This window comes from Pinus tabuliformis, chromosome 4_1 (assembly GCF_031772625.1).
Source record: "Pinus tabuliformis cultivar Carrire ecotype Pingquan chromosome 4_1, CPIR1, whole genome shotgun sequence".
Lineage (NCBI taxonomy): Eukaryota > Viridiplantae > Streptophyta > Pinopsida > Pinales > Pinaceae > Pinus > Pinus tabuliformis.
In genome coordinates, this window is record NC_142303.1 from 551,757,964 (window position 1) to 551,775,816 (window position 17,853).

Below are 17,853 nucleotides of genomic sequence, written 5' to 3' on the forward strand. Positions count from 1 at the left end.
AAGAAAAAAATTCCCAGTCTAGGAGATGACCTTACTGCATTTCTTAGAAAAGATAAAAAATATAGCGGTAGGCAGGGCTACCTCCAGTATCTTGTACAACTTAGTACCCAAATAAATAATAACAGAGCGAGGTCTAGAATCATATACAACATGCCACTTCCATAAGTATGGTTTTCCTAATAATACATCACAAATTTCAAGAGGAGAAACATCACGCAGTACCTCATTTGTGAAGGGATTGATGTTGTAGGGAAGGTGACGCTGTTGGCTGAAGCAGAGATCTCTCCCTTGGTGAAGCCATCCGATGGTGCACGACTGCAGATGTGTTTTCATTGACAGGCCCAACTGCTTCACGACCTCTACTGGAATGAGGTTCTTTTGGCTCCCACTGTCGACATTGAACTATAGCTGAGAACCCTTCACCCACATATGTCAATGGAATAGGCGCTCTCCCTCTTTTAGATCTTTAGGCTCAATCTTCTGGATAGTGGTGGCAGATCCATGTCAATGATCTTATTCCCTTTGTCATTCCCCTTCTCGAGTTCTAACTTAGAGTTGGAATATGTGTCGGACTCAGAAGCCTTCAGCTCGTCCACCAGTGACTGCTTGGCCCGACACTCACTTGTGTTGTGAGTGGAGCTCTTATTGAACTCACACCACTTTCTCGTGTCCTTCTTTGTCTTCATGGTGTTGTTATTTGCTTGCGGCTTTAGTGGGTTATCGTGGGTCGTGCCACCTTAGCTTTTCCCTTTGCTCTACAGTTTGGGGGTTCCTTTCCCTTGCTTCGGATTCATAGATCCAAAGTATCGCTTTTTATGTTTAAGCTTCTGCTCAATCTTGAAATCGTATCGGTATGCCGTGTCGAGTGAGGAGATATCTAGGAACTCCATCTTATCTTAAGATGTACCGGTGTAGGCAGCCACAGTACTAGAGTACCAAATGTTTCTCAGAATCCTTGATACCCAAGTTCGTGCGATGGGTATGAAAAAAATTGGTAAACTTTGACACGTCTTGGTCCCTTCCTTGTCGCAGTGTGGTCCACTTTATGTATTTATCCTCATAGCTCCTGAAAGGGTAGTACTGCTCCTTGATGGCGTCCCAGAATGAATCCCAAGTGGGTGTGGCTGAAAATAGTGAGGGCGTACTTTCATGCTTCTACTCACAGTAGGTTTCCCACCAATCCTTGACATGGGGGGAGACTTTGAGAAGAGAAAAAATAATATTTTCCCAACTAGAAAAATAATGAACAAAAAAATATCCTTCTAGCATATTTAACCATTTATCTACGATGTCTGCATATATCTGAACCTCAAATATGGGAATGTCAAAGTTAATGTGTACCTTAAAGGGTGTGGCGCTTCCCTAGTAGTTGCTAGAAGTAGATGTGTCACCTTTGGGTAGCCACTGAAGGATCTGGGAAAAGTTGTCCATCATCATGTTCCTCTATCGTTGGAGGGCTTCTTCAAGCAAGATTTTGAAAGGATATCCTACCCCCTCGTCTTTCTTTTCTTCCCCCATGGGAGGCCATTAGGATTTGCGTAGCTAGTCTTGCAAAGGTTCTACCAGTTCAAGCCCTAACTCCTTATATCCCAACCTCGTTGGGGACATGCAAGGAAAAACAAAGAAAGAGTGGACCGCTCTGATACCACTGATCTGAATTTAATCAGGAACGCAACAAATTACATATATAACAATAAATACAAAGATGCAACAGAAATAACACTTCATTAATATCAAATACTAAAATATGCTTACAAACAGAATGGAAATAATACTAGCTCGGGCGACGGTAGCTCATCTCTAAGAAGATATGTGACGGCTACATACCTTTGAACTATGTTACAATGAGGCTCAAGGGCCTATTTATTATTGAAAAACATGAGAAAACACGAAACAATCAAAACCCTAACCCGAGGAGATGTAACACCAAGCGTTTGTGGGCCCTGTTGGGATTAGTTAGTCAGCCAACTTCTCGAGGTCATAACTAGGTAATATTATATCTATTTGGTGCGTACAATACCTTTTTAGAAAGGCCTCTCTGAGTACTACAGGTTTTGTCGCAGACTCATGCCATAGGCATAGGCCTGCGACGAACCTCAAAAAACGTCGTTTATGGGGTCAAAACGGATCCGGAAGTTCGGGACCCGAAAAACGGATAAAAACAATAAATGCTGAAATAAATAGGGAAACAAATGAAACTGAATGGAGGTCTAGGTGGAATAGGTGGGTGGCCACCAATATCCAACTGGATCACTCATACATCTTACAAGGTTTTCTTCATCCACAATAGTTGATTGCAACAAGAATCTATTGTAATATACTTTGCTTCATTTGTAGATAAGGAAATGGAAGCTTGCTTCTTGGTCAACCATGAAACTAGACATTCTTTAATAAATAAAGCACCACCACTTGTGCTATTTTTATCATCTACATTATGGTCCCAATCAACATCAATATAAACAGTTAATGAAAAATATTTAATTTAGGGTACCATAGTCCATAATCCATTATTGCATATGAGATATCTAAGAAACCTCTTAGTGGCTAGTAGATGGATCTGTTTGGGGGTTTCTTGGAATATTTTAACTTCAACAACGACCTGCATGATGTGTAGTCTTGAAGCTGTCAAATATAAGAGGTTGCAAATTATGGATCTATATAAAGTTTGGTCCACTTCAGAAGATTCATATGACTTGCTAAGTTTGCAACCTGTTACCATTGGTGTGCTCACTAAAGAGTATTCTTCCATGCCAAATTTCTTCAACACTTCTTTGAGATATTTATTTTGAGAAATAAAAATTCTTTTGGGGGTTTGCCCAATCTGCAATCCAAGGAAGTAAGAGAGGTCTCCAAGCATTGACATCTCAAACTCGACCTTCATATCAGATAAAAATTGGATGGTTAACAAGTCTCAATCACTGGAAAACATAATGTCATCAACATATATGACCACCACTAGAAGCTTTCCATCCTTTGATTTAACATATAATTTGTTGTCAGGTGCACCTCTTCTAAATCCACACATAAGCAGGTAGTTGTCTAGCTTGGAATACGAAGCTCTAGGGGCTTGCTTGAGACCATACAAGGCCTTCTTAAGCTTGCAAACAATATTATTTCTTTGTTAGCTTAAAACCTTATGGATTCTCTATATAGATTTCTTCCCATAAGTCTCCATTGAGAAATGTAGATTTGACATCCATATGACAAATTTTGAATTTCTTGAAATAAGAGAATGTCGAAAACATTCTTATTGCCTCTAATCTAGTAACAGGATCAAAGTTTCATAAGCCTTCTATTTGAGCATACCCTTTGCATAACAATCTATCATTGTTCCTTACCACTTCTCCACAAACATTCAATTTTTTCCTAAAAACCCATTTTGTGCCAATGACATTCTTGTTTGCAGGTCTTGGAACAAGTTCCTATGTCTAATTTTTCTCTATTTGGTCCAATTCTTCATGCATTTGCTTTAACCATTGTTGATCTTGACTGGCTTGTACAACATCCATTGGTTCCTCCATGGAAAACAGGACAACATGTGCTTGTGCATGGGGATTAAGCAACTTCCTTCTTGTATGCACACAAGAATTTAATTCTCCAACATTTTGATTAGCTAGGTGGTGTTTTTGTACATACCTTGAAGGATATTTGGCTTGAGTACTGGATGGTTCTTCAACATGTTCTTCTTCTGCATATGGCTCCTCATCATTGTTGACTGGTTCCTTAGCTCTGGTATTCACTGGTTGCTTGTCTTCAGGTTCAAAGCGTTCATCCACCTTAACATTAATATAGAACGATCCTCTTTGTTAAGTTTAGGTATGTTCTATGATAGAGCAATTTATTTAAATTTTCACAGTTAGCAATCACATCAGAATTACGATAAACTGCAGATAGAACATAAATATAAAACATAGAAGACAAGCCAAGGCAAGAGGACACAAGATATGGTGCGAGCCAGGGACAAACCCCACAATGTGTGGGGAAACCCTTTGATCAAATCTTATTTTATCTTCAAAGTTCAATAGAGAAAGAGAGAGAGAGTACATTTACAACAGAAGTCAACACTTTGACTTGTCTAGATCTGAGCATTGATCATCTTCTATAACGATGAGATCAGTTGAAGACATTCTGCTTCAACTGATCCTCCAAGGTGACTCCACCTATCATCGTGCTGCATCTGGTCCTCTTGCTACACCACTGCATACTGCATCATGCTGCACTAATCATGATGATCATCATGCTTCCCATGTCCATGATCTTATCATGCTGCCCTTCATGTCCATGATCTCATCCATCATCATCATCAAGCTGCCTATGCTCATAATTACATTCATCATGATGTTGTCCATGCTCCACGCATCATTGTGCTTCCCATGCATATCATACATCACGCTGCATCATCATGCTGCCCAGATGCTGCCCATATGCATTATGCTGCCTATATATCATGTTGCTAGATGCTGCCCATATAACAATTTATATGATTTCACCTGCGAGTATATATGTCCATTTTTTCAACCACATACATTTGTTGCGTATGACCATTTATATTCATTTTGGACCAGCGTATATATTACTGCCCAGCATCTAGCGTTTATGTTACAGTCCAATGACCAACGCTTACATTCATCATAAATATGACTACATTCATAATGACTATGACCCGTATATCTCTGCATTCCATATAATTGCGTCCATAAATACATCACTGCCTTCATATGTACAGCCTTCATTACTTGACTGCGTTCATATGCGTGTTAGGGTTTACAACATCAGCGTACCATAAATATATCAGTGTATACAACGTATCAACGTGTTAGGGTTCAGTTTGTAGATGAATACATCTCAGCGGATCCATGACTGTGTTGGATAATGACCTGCGTAACCATGAACAGATCATGACTGCATTATATATATCTGCAATCCTTATATGTGACAGTCTAGCGTGAAGTAGATATTTATATAGTGTTCACCATAATCCTGACTGTCTGCTGTTCCAGCGTTCCATATGGTCCAGCGTGAAGCCGATATATATATATATATATATATATATATATATATATATATATATATATATATATATATATTTCCTGCAGCTCTATACCTGCGTATGACAGCTGCTATGCTTATTAAGGCCTTTCGGCATCCTGTTCTTCATAGGCGCTGAACTCTTCCTCCTCGACCTGCGTGCCATCATTGAAAAGACCCTCGCCCTCATTGCTATCTTCAATGTACTCCGACTGGTTCTCTTCTTCTTCAGAGTCTTCATTAGCCGGGGATGTATCAGACGGGGTGGAAGCTAGTTCCAAGTCAAGGAAAGCTGCGAAATCCTCATTGCTTGAAGAAGGAGAGGGAGACTCCGTTGCCAGACTCATGATCCAAGCTTCTGTGAACTCCAGACAACCATAATACGATATATCACATAACCCAACTGGTTTTATTGGACTATAATAGCGGGCAATGCTAGAACAATGACGAAAGGAAATGATGTAAGATCCGTGGGCAAAAGCTTTAGGGCACGTGTTTTGAATAGATAGCTTCTTACAGGATCTGAGTCAGACCACTCGAATTTATTATTACTATTCAGAGAGAAAATCGGGTGAAGCAAAGAGAGAATCCAGGGAAGCAAGATGCGAGAAGTTTTGAAGTTGTTGAGAAAGTCATGAAAGGGGCTAAAGACGGATATAGTTATAGTCACTCCTTGCGGATTAGTGTGTATATATAGATTTCCATGCTGTGCGATTTCAACGTATCTATATCTCCATGAATCAGGGTATTACGTTGACTGTGACTGCAGCTAGGGCATTCTTCATTAGTGTATCTCCTTCACCAAAAACCCAGGACATGGAGAGGAGATCACATGAAGAATGTGTGTCTAATGACTCCAAATCCTCTCTTATTTATACTAAAAATGTAGAGGTTGAATAGACACGTCGGTTGGGCTTCTAGAGCCTACATAAGTGCTGGTCGGCTTGACAATAATTACATAAACAAAATAAATTCATATCTCCATAAATACTTATCGGAATCGGATGATCTTTGGATCAATCCTACACCTCTCGACGAGAGGGATCCAATAAAAATATCAGCTGCTAGAAATAAGTTAACCCACATGGAGTTTGGCCCTAGTTTCCAATTTAACACTCCCTCTCAACTAGGGAGAACTCCATCCGCTGATCCATATGTACGACTGTACTATCTCTGCCATTAGTGCCTTGCACTACTCTGCCTAGCTCTGCTGGCTCTACTCAGCTCTGCTGGCTTTGCTCTGCTCTGCTCAGCTCTGCTAGCTCTGCTCTGCTCTGCTCATCTCCGCTGAACTATGAAGAAGAAGAATTGATCGAGAATGAGTCATATCATTCTCCACTGACCTGAAGTCAGTCTCAGAGTGCATACCACTAGTCCCAGATCAGTCTCAACTGACCTGAAGTTAGCTTCATAGTAAGTACCACTCCTACCACTGGTCCCAGACCAGTATCGCAGTCTCAGAGAGTGTACCACTGGTCCCAGACCAGTCTCAACCGATCCGAAGTCAGCGTCATAGTGTGTACCACTCTCACTGGTCCCAGACCAGTGCTGCACTGACACGAAGTCAGTCTCGGAGTATGTACCACTGGTCCCAGACCAGTCTTAGCCGACCCGAAGTCAGCGTCATAGCATGTACAACTCCTACCACTGGTCACAGACCAGTATCATTGATCCTAGATCAATGGAGGACATCCTAGCGTAGGGAGTACGGTAGATACAACGATGCGTCCATCGGTACTACTATGGTCCCTAACTTCATTTCCCTGCTCATTGATCAGATGAGAGGTACTTCCCATGAGTCCCAAACTGCATGGGTAGGATGCCTCGACAGGAGAACTTAATCAATCCTGTCCTCACAGGAGAACACATCAATCCTGCTACAATTGCCATGGAGAACACATCAATCCAGGCTGCCATGGAGAACACATCAATCCAGGCCTCACAGGAGAACACATCAATCCTGCTACAATCGCCATGGAGAACACATCAATCCAGGCCTCACAGGAGAACTAATCATCCTGCTACACAAGAGAGCGAATCATCTTGTCCCACAAGAGAGTGAATCATCTTGTCCCACAAGAGAGCGAATCATCTTGTTTCAGTGCGCACCACCAGGGGAGGGTGAGTCACCCTGTGGTCGTATGTTGTTCCAATAGAACTGCAAGCCCCCCAAAGCTCCTAGAGCTCAATGTATGCAACATGCAGGACCCTTTTACAAAGGTCTCTCGACAACTCCAAGTCGTTCAGGAAAATCACAAATTTGATCTTTCCTCGGGGCTCTGTCCTGTACATCATTTCAGTTTGATGGAGCCTCCTTGATCATCGACTTACCATATCCCAGATAAGGCAATATTTGATGTCTATCTGCTGGAGCATTGTCAAGTACGGGATTCCTCAATAATTGAATCCCATCTTTGGTTGTCACAGAGAATCACAGTGGTATTCATCATGTGTACAAACAGCTCACTGAAGAGCTTTAGCAACCAGACTGCCTCACAGAAGGCCATACTATCAACAATGTATTCTACCTTGGTGGTCCTCAGAGTCACCGACTTCTGCTTCCTGCTTATCCAAGATATCGAGGCAGATTCCAAAGAGAAACAGCACTGAGAAGTGCTCTAGTGATCCTCCATACTGCTTGCCCACTCATCATTCGAATAATCATGTGGTTTCATATTTCCGCCAGTGTATCTCAATTCATGAGAGATTGTGCCCTGAAGATATCTTAGAAGATTCTTGGCACCAATCTAGTGAGGCTCAACCAAATATGAGCTCACCATGCTAACTGCAACACAGATGTCCGGACAGAGGTTCTCCAAGAACATCAACGCGAATGAGTTTATGAAACTCAGAGGCATTTCCCAAATCTGGTCCGACATCATTACCATATAACTTCTGAAAGTTAAGATCCTCGAGGCAGTCACAAGCTTGCAACTTATCTTCTCACATTTAGAATCCAACTCCCTCTGTCTCCTATAAATGAGAGGGTCAACACCTGTCAGACATAGGTGCTGGTACGAGAGGTTTATCATCCACAACCTTTGAGTAATGGTTTGGATCGGTTTCACTCCTAGTGAATCTCAGCTGCATTAGACAGCTATCAATCCTCTCATACTACGCCCGAGGTGTTTTGCTTCAAACCATAGAGGGCTTTCTTCCACCTGTATACATGAGATTCCCAATCATGAGTCTCAAACTCCTTGGGTTGTTCCAAGCCGGTGGACCTGCTGCATGAGGGGAATGATCCCCTTATAATATTTTCCTTCGGTACATTTCAGACATGTACCTTCATGCTCCTTTTTGAATTCAGGCATCCTAGTCACCATCTGACTCACAGACCTCCGGTGCTAAGTCAATGGACATGGTCCCTAGTGGACTTCCTGCAACATGATACAACCCTGAACTCAAAAACATCTTTGAAAGATCTATTTTCAAACACGTACCTTTCCATCGATAAGTGCCACCCTGTAACCTTTGACTTCCATTTTCGAGATGGACATCAGGTTCTTCTTGCGATCAGGTACATAAAACAGATTCTAGGGTTCCTTGCTTTTGTGGAAGAGTCGATCATTTCCTTGATGACCTGCATTACCAGTCATTTCTTTTGATCATTGAATATGTCCTAGGAATGATTGTTATCTTCATCAAGAGATGTGTCTCTGCCATGCGGACACTCCTTTGTATAACGACCAAACTTATTTCAACAAGGCATCTGCCTTTTCTTCCACCCTTAGATCTGAACTTCCCAATGAAGTGATCTTAAGATGGACCATCAGAATCTTCCGCTGCACCATTCTGATAACATTTTCTGCTTTGACTTCACGCTATGTGAATTATGAGGAACCCATTGATCCTTCTGTCTTGTCCCAACTGTCTTCGGTGATTGCTCTTTCACTCTTGCTTGGGCATTGTCTTCACCTCAGCTCTGATACCATGTTAAGTTTAGGTATGTTCTATGATAGAGCAATTTATTTAAATTTTCACAATTAGCAATCACATCAGCATTACGATAAACTGCAGATAGAACATAAATATAAAACACAGAAGACAAGCCAAGGCAAGAGGACACAAGATATGGTGCGAGCCAGGGACAAACCCCACAATGTGTGGGGAAACCCTTTGATCAAATCTTTTTTTATCTTCAAAGTTCAATAGAGAAAGAGAGAGAGAGTACATTTACAATAGAAGTCAACACTTTGACTTGTCTAGATCTGAGCATTGATCATCTTCTATAACGATGAGATCAGTTGAAGACATTCTGCTTCAACTGATCCTCCAAGGTGACTCCACCTATCATCGTGCTGCATCTGGTCCTCTTGCTGCACCACTGCATACTGCATCATGCTACACTAATCATGATAATCATCATGCTTCCCATGTCCATGATCTTATCATGCTGCCCTTCATGTCCATGATCTCATCCATCATCATCATCAAGCTGCCTATGCTCATAATTACATTCATCATGATGTTGTCCATGCTCCACGCATCATTGTGCTTCCCATGCATATCATACATCACGCTGCATCATCATGCTGCCCATATGCATTATGCTGCTTATATATCATGTTGCTAGATGCTGCCCATATAACAATTTATATGATTTCACCTGCGAGTATATATGTCCATTTTTTCAACCACATACATTTGTTGCGTATGACCATTTATATTCATTCTGGACTAGCGTATATATTACTTCCCAGCATCTAGCGTTTATGTTACAGTCCAATGACCAGTGCTTACATTCATCATAAATATGACTACATTCATAATGACTATGACCCGTATATCTCTGCGTTCCATATATTTGCGTCCATAAATACATCACTGCCTTCATATGTACAGCCTTCATTACTTGACTGCATTCATATGCGTGTTAGGGTTTACAACATCAATGTACCATAAATATATCAGCGTATACAGCGTATTAGCGTGTTAGGGTTCAGTTTGTAGATGAATACATCTCAACGGATCCATGACTGTGTTGGATAATGACCTGTGTAACCATGAACAGATCATGACTGCATTATATATATCTGCAATCCTTATATGTGATAGTCTAGCATGAAGCAGATATTTATATAGTGTTCACCATAATCCTAACTGTCTGTTGTTCCAGCATTCCATATGGTCCAGCGTGAAGCGGATATATATATATATATATATATATATTTCCTGCGGCTTTATACCTGCATATGACAGTTGCTATGCTTATTAGGGCCTTTCGGCATCCTGTTCTTCATAGGCGCCGAACTCTTCCTCCTCGACCTGCGTGCCATCATTGAAAAGACCCTCGCCCTCATTTCTATCTTCAGTGTACTCCAACTGGTTCTCTTCTTCTTCAGAGTCTTCATAGCCGGGGATGTATCAGACGGGGTGGAAGCTAGTTCCAAGTCGAGGAAAGCTACGAAATCCTCATTGCTTGAAGAAGGAGAGGGAGACTCCGCTGCCAGACTCATGATCCAAGCTTCTGTGAACTCCAGACAACCATAATATGATATATCACATAACCCAACTAGTTTTATTGGACTATAATAGCGGGCAATGCTAGAACAATGATGAAAGGAAATGATGTAAGATCCGTGGGCAAAAGCTTTAGGGCACGGGTTTTGAATAGATAGCTTCTTACAGGATCTGAGTCAGACCACGCGAATTTATTATTACTATTCAGAGAGAAAATCGGGTGAAGCAAAGAGAGAATCCAGGGAAGCAAGATGCGAGAAGTTTTGAAGTTGTTGAGAAAGTCATGAAAGGGGCTAAAGACGGATATAGTTATAGTCACTCCTTGCGGATTAGTGTGTATATATAGATTTCCATGCTGTGTGATTTCAGCGTATCTATATCTCCATGAATCAGGGTATTACGTTGACTGTGACTGCAGCTAGGGAATTCTTCATTAGTGTATCTCCTTCACCAAAAACCCAGGACATGGAGAGGAGATCACATGAAGAATGTGTGTCTAATGACTCCAAATCCTCTCTTATTTATACTAAAAATGTAGAGGTTGAATAGACACGTCGGTTGGGCTTCTAGAGCCTACATAAGTGCTGGTCGGCTTGACAATAATTACATAAACAAAATAAATTCATATCTCCATAAATACTTATCGGAATCGGATGATCTTTGGATCAATCCTACACCTCTCGACGAGAGGGATCCAATAAAAATATCAGCTGCCAGAAATAAGCTAACCCACATGGAGTTTGGCCCTAGTTGCCAATTTAACACTCTTGAAATTCTTGCTATAGCATCTATAACCTTTGTTGTCATGTGAATATCCAAGAAAAATGTCTTCATGTTCTCTTGCATCAAACTTACCTAGCTTCTCATCATTTCTCTTAATAAAACATCTACTACCAAAGAATCTGAAGTGTTTAACTGTTGCATGTTTTCCATGCCAAAGTTCCTAGGGAGTTTTGTCATTGTTTGGCTTGAAATGTGCTTTGTTGAGAATAATCATTTTTGTACGAATAACTTCTACCCAAATTATATGTTGTACATTTCTTTCATCCATCATGGCTCTGGCTAATTGTTGCATTGACTTGTTTTCTCTTTTTTCTACACCATTTTGTTTTGGGGTCTCTACTATTGTGAACTGTCTTTTGATGCCATTCTTCTTGCAAAATTCATCAAATTATTTTGAAGTGAACTCACCTCCATTGTTAGATCTTATGCTCTTGATTATGCAATCAGTTTCATTCTCAGCCGCGACTTTGAACTCTTTAAACCTCTCAAGATTTCTCTATAAGGAAATAAATCCACACCATCCTACTAAAATCATCAATTATTAGCATAGAATATAATTTACCTGGGGGTGACTACATTCTGGATGGTCCACACAAGTCCATGTGTTCTAGCCGCAATGGCTTTGATGATGATTTCTCCTCTAACCTAAATGGAACTCGAATTTTCTTGCCTAATTGGTAGGATTTGCAAATTATATTCTTTGGTTTTCACAACCTGGGTAAGTCCTTGACAAGAAGCTTCTTTCTCAGCTTGACTATTTGATCAAAGTTCTGATGTCCAAGTCTCTTATGCCACAACCAACTCTGACCAATATTGGATAAGCAACACTTCTTTGTCTTTTCTTTGAGAACATATACATTATTATATATTCTCACAGCTTCAACAACTATCTAACCTGTGCCCGAAGACTTGATTTGACAATTTTTGGCTATAAAAATTACATCATAGCCTTGATCACAAATATGTGACACACTAAGTAGGTTATGCTTCAACCCATCAATGTATAGAAAATTCTCGGATTTACCTTTTCCATTTGATAGACTGATCACTCCTTTTGCAATAATTTTTCCTAGAGCATTATTTTTGAAAGTCACATTACCTTTATCGACTAGTTTCCATGTCAAAAAATTGCTTCTATATCCTGACATATACCTAGAACAACCATTGTCCACATAACATTGACTCCCTTCATTTTGAGCATATAAATCAATATCACATTGCTCTGATTTCTCCTTTTCTTTCCAAACCTTGGAATATTGTCCATTCTATTCAACAACAGGTTCAATCTTCCTCTCATTGAGTCTGCAATTTACTGCTATATGCCCAAAATTTTGACACTTAAAACATTGCACCTGATAGTTCAAAGGATCAAAATAATTATTATACCTATGTCTACTTTCCCTCTACTGAAATATTCTTCTATATATGAGTTTTTTTAAGGAAATATTTACCCGATAGTTTTCTTCTATGTAGCCATAGTTTGTGCATGTGAAGCAATACCTTGGGAAAATGTCATTCCTTTAAGGTTGCCTTCTATGTTGGACTGAATATTGGAAATTTCAAATTACCTGGCCAATGTTTTTCTTTTGATGTTGTTGATGTTTCTTAGGCTGCATATTCTCCTTTTGTTGTTGCACAGTCCCTTCATGTGCTGCTGGAACAAAAGTAATTGTCTTCTTGCCCTTTAATTCAGTTGTTGCACTAGTCTCCACTTCAAAGCTAACACCACTACAATCTTTAGAGAGTCACTGTGCTTCCAATATTTCATTGAAATCTTCAGTCCCTTTACTAAATTTCTGATTGAAACTCAACTGTTTTTTGGCCTTCTCCAACTCCTTTTGCAACAAGATTTCTCCTTCCAACCTTTCACATGCTTTATTCTTTTCATTCAACTATTGGTTCAGAGATTCTTGAATCTTCTTGCCTTCTTCTAGTTGCAAGAGCAATGACTCAACAACTTCAAAATTTTCTTTTATCAAAGACTCCTAGGATTTAATTTTCTTCCTCATTCTCTCTATTTCTTCAAGTGCACTTACCATATCTCCTTCTAGGTCCACTTCACCCTCTTCATCATCAAAACTAATGGCTGTGACTTGCAAATTTTCTATTGTCATCAACATGAATTATTTTGGGCCTTCATCATCTTTATCTTCATTTGAGAAGTGGCTAGCTTCTCTTTTCAATGAGCTCTCTTCTTGGACATAAAAACCCCTTTTCTTAACCTTATTTCGGTCCTTTTGAACTTTCTTGAAACTTTCATTGGGATCATAATATTTCTTCCTCTTTTTAGGACACTTTGATGCATAGTGACCAAATTTGCACAATTAAAACAGTTGAAATGTAGCTTACCTTTATACTTTCCCGATCCTCACTTGATCTTTCTCAAAAACTTGGCTTCTTCTTCATCTGATTCACAAAAAGAGTCTCCATTCTCTTCTTTGCAATTCTTTTCTACATTGGAAGTTGATTCTTTGGCCACAAACTTTCCATTAGAAATTCTCATCTCATAGGAAGTAAGTATACCAAGGAGTTGATCTAGAGTTAGAGTGTTCATATTTGACATCTCTTCAATGGCTAGAACCTTAGGATTAAACCTTTCAGGAATAAATCTCAACACCTTTTGAACTACCATATCTTCATCTAGCTTCTCATCAAGCCCTCTTATGGTGTTCACAACTTCATCAACTCTTAAAAAGTACTTTGCAATATCTTCATCATCATGCATACTTAAAGACTCAAATTACATCATATAACCCGGAAGTTTAGATTTCTTTTCATTGTTCTCACCTTCATAGTAGCTACTCATTTTGTCCTAGATAGCTTTAGCAGATGTACAATCCATCACTTTCACAAGCTCTGATTCAGGTAAGCCAGCAAGTAGGGCATTCATTGCTTTAGCATTGCATGTGAACACCATATTTTGATCTTTGGTGGTCACTGCTACAGGAGTTTCATATTCTTCTTCCATACATCAACTCCAAGTGATTGAATGTACGTATTCATCCTCACTTTCCAAAACACATAATTTTTCCATTGAACATTGGTGCCCTGTTGGTAAATCCTCCTTCCTAGTTTTCCATGGTCCTTGATCTTTCTTCCAACTATTAAACTAATTAAAAGTAACTAGGATTTGATACTAATTTTTGGAAACCAGGACAAAATTGAGAGGGGGGGTGAATCAGTATTGTTGAAATTTTGCCAAATTAAAAAAAACACTTTCACTTGTGCAAGAACACTAGGACATGGCCATGAAGCACTTCAACAATTAATTAAATAAGCATGATAGGAAACAATATCATAAGGAGAAAAAAATCCTTCAAAAATGTTCTTCATTACTTCACAAAGCAAGCTACAACTTGCTTTTACAATTCTTTGGCTACAACTAGTAGGAAGCTACAAATCCCATATTTATCAACTATAATTGAATAGAGCTACCACCCCAATGATTTACCAACACTCACTGGAAGGAGCATCAACCCCTGATTTGAAAGCTACAACTTTCTTAACACTCACAAATTCTTCTTTGATCCATTTTCATTATAGAACCATGAATGGAATCTCTGCCTTCAAATAAAATAATTTATTCCTTATTCACCAATACCTTCAACAATATTTGATTACTGGGAACATCAACAACTTCACCTCAACTTGCTCACAAGAACTATCCAACCTACTTGCTGAAGCCCGCTTATAAATAATTTGGCTTTACTTATTTTGGCCACTTGCTTTGCTTGTGTTGTTGCATGAATCCTTATTTTTTTCATTTGTCTTGGTCATTTCAATCTTCTGGATCTGTTCACGAGGTTATCAAATCTTAGCCACTCTTTTCTACAAGTTAAACTGAGTTTTTTTGCTTATTTTTAGTATTTTGGCCTTTTACAGGTTTTAGTGAGGTTTTTCTAATTTTAGTTGCAAATAAATTTAGCTTAACTACCAAATTATGCCACTAAATTGTCACATATCCAAAGTTGTCGATTTCTTATGTCAAAGACTGAAGGATTTGATAAAATGATGCAAAAATAGTTGTCAACTCATCCATTCAAGTGTCCCAACACTTCATTAAAGGCCCAAAGACTTTTTAATATGCCAGTACCAAAATAAACTTCTCTTCCCTTTTTAAACTTTACCACAAATGTTGCTAGTTCTGCTGATTTTAGCCTTTAGCCCCTTTCGTGTTGGCGCTTGTCTGTTTTCCACCATGACCATGTGCGGTGACCTCTGGCTATGCCTTTAGGCGCTAATCCATTTGATGTCTATGAGGTCTTATTTTCATTTATTATAAACTTCTACATCATCGGTATTCCACTGCATTTGCCTTTGTGCTGGAGCTAAGATCACAACTCTCTATCCCAGTGCTTTAAAATTTCCTCTGCGTAAATCTTTCAAGCTGGGCCTTGCGGGTTTAGTTGTCCTGTGGGGTCCTCCCGGTGCCTTTCTCATTATATGTCACTCTGTCAAAATCCACCATCAGCCTGATTCCTACTCCTCGACTCTTTTGCTCTATGAACCTTCAAATGTTGTTAGGCTCATACCAGTGGGATGAGTTGTACCATGGGGCCTACCCACTACATCAAGAGCCAATAGAAATTCTCTCAGGTTGTGTCAGCTCTGACACTGCCTATGTTAACCCGCAACTAGTTAGCCTACCAGTTTCTTAAGTGCTCCACTTATTTCTTCCAAGCTCTGGCTAGCGAGATGACACCACATGTGCCACATGTCGAATTATGATTGGTCCATGTGTCACTCAATAATGGGCCATTTGGGTGCCCAAAAACACCAAATCTTCCGACCACATGTAAACTTCCAATTGGACCACGTCATGCTAATGTCATTAGCAACTGTTATTTCTTAAAAACCAATAAAATTTTGCCACCTGCCCTATTGTCAGAGAGGAGAGAGAAGGGCCCCGTGACCTAGTTTTTCAACATTTTCCCTTTATAAAAATTTTAAAGTGACCATGGCTTTCTTTATTTTGCATAACTTTCCTCTGGGTCGGTTCTCCTTTGCAACGCTACTTTGAAATCCTTCGGGGTAACCTTTTCGGGCAAGCCTTTGTGGCTTTGCTGTCAATGTGGGGGCTTCCCGCTCGATTCTCCACTAATGAACTGTGTTGTGACAAGCCACTTTTTCTTGTTCTATGTCATCCCGCTCAAACCTTAATGGCTCCTTTATAACTTCATCGGGATGCACCTGTCGGGGTGAGTGTGTCGGGTTTATGTGTTCTTGTGGGCTCTACCTATGGCTAATAAGAAGCCTATGTGATGCTTTGTTGCTACTCCAAGTTAGTCTTATTCTATCTATGTCTTCTCTCTTAACATTTCCATTGTGTTTGGCTACTCCACCTACCTTGGTTGTGCACCAAAAGGGTCTCCAATCCATTTTATCTCTACTAAATTTTGACTTGGGTCATGCAACTTTTACTGGATCTATTTCTCAAACCAGGAAGCCTTTTTTAGAATTCCATATACCACTAGAAAGTTTTTATGAGCTCTGTCCATCTAGTTGGGTTTAAAATGCATCCAAAGTCTCTGCATCATTCTTATTCGTGTTGTTCTTCACTATTTTTCTTGTGCCTGAATCTTGATATTTTGAGGCTTCTTTTTGACACCTTTACCATATGTTGACACCCTGTTGCCATTAATGACAACATATTTCCAACACCAAACTCCTTGATTCAAGGCTGCTACCTCCTGCGGACACATCAATGAAAAATCCGACCTTACTCCTTCTAAAGAAGGTGACCTAGCTCAAGACAATCAATCTTTGTAAGAATCCCTAATCAATCTATGGAAACCTCAATTATCCGATCATTTACAAAGATGTGACCAATCTAAGTGAATTATAAAGTATATCTTCAATGTGAAGCTAGATCAAAAGTCTGAATTGAGTTGATTACAACAAATACAAGTTTGAAACAAGTCCAAGTTAATATATTTTTGTGGAAGAAGGCTAATCTGAACCTCCTTATCTATGAGTATTAGGTATAAACAAAATACAATACAAAGAGCTTACCTATATCTCTTTGAAGTAGCCCGAAGAAATTTTAAAATTGGCACTTGAAGAAAGAATTGGAGGAAATATGAGGTTGGAATATTACTCCTTACCCTCTTCAAACAAAGGATTATCAAATTAGAAGTATATTTTTGGAATAATAAGGTATGTGTAATCTTTTTGAGCTACGTTCGTAGAAGTTGATCTCAAATATTTTTGTTCCTGGAAAGCTTCATCAATCACATGGCACAATGTCTAGAATTCTAGACCTTATATGTGATGAAATATATCACTTAAGTATTTTCACAACTAAATAAGAAATAAAAAGGTGTGAGTTAACAATCTTATGCTCCATTGAAAGATATTATTGGCATCTGATGTATCATGAAAGGGTCTGTAAAGATACATTGTATAAGAGGTCATGTACTCTCTACTAAGGAAAAAGACATAATCGATATGATAGGTGCTTGATTCTCTCCTTGCACATGAAGTCTAAGTCATTATGCTACAACAAAAGTTAGACAATCAAGTGTATAAAACATTAATGATCTGCATATCAAGCATTGATGGCGTCACAATGGCAATCTT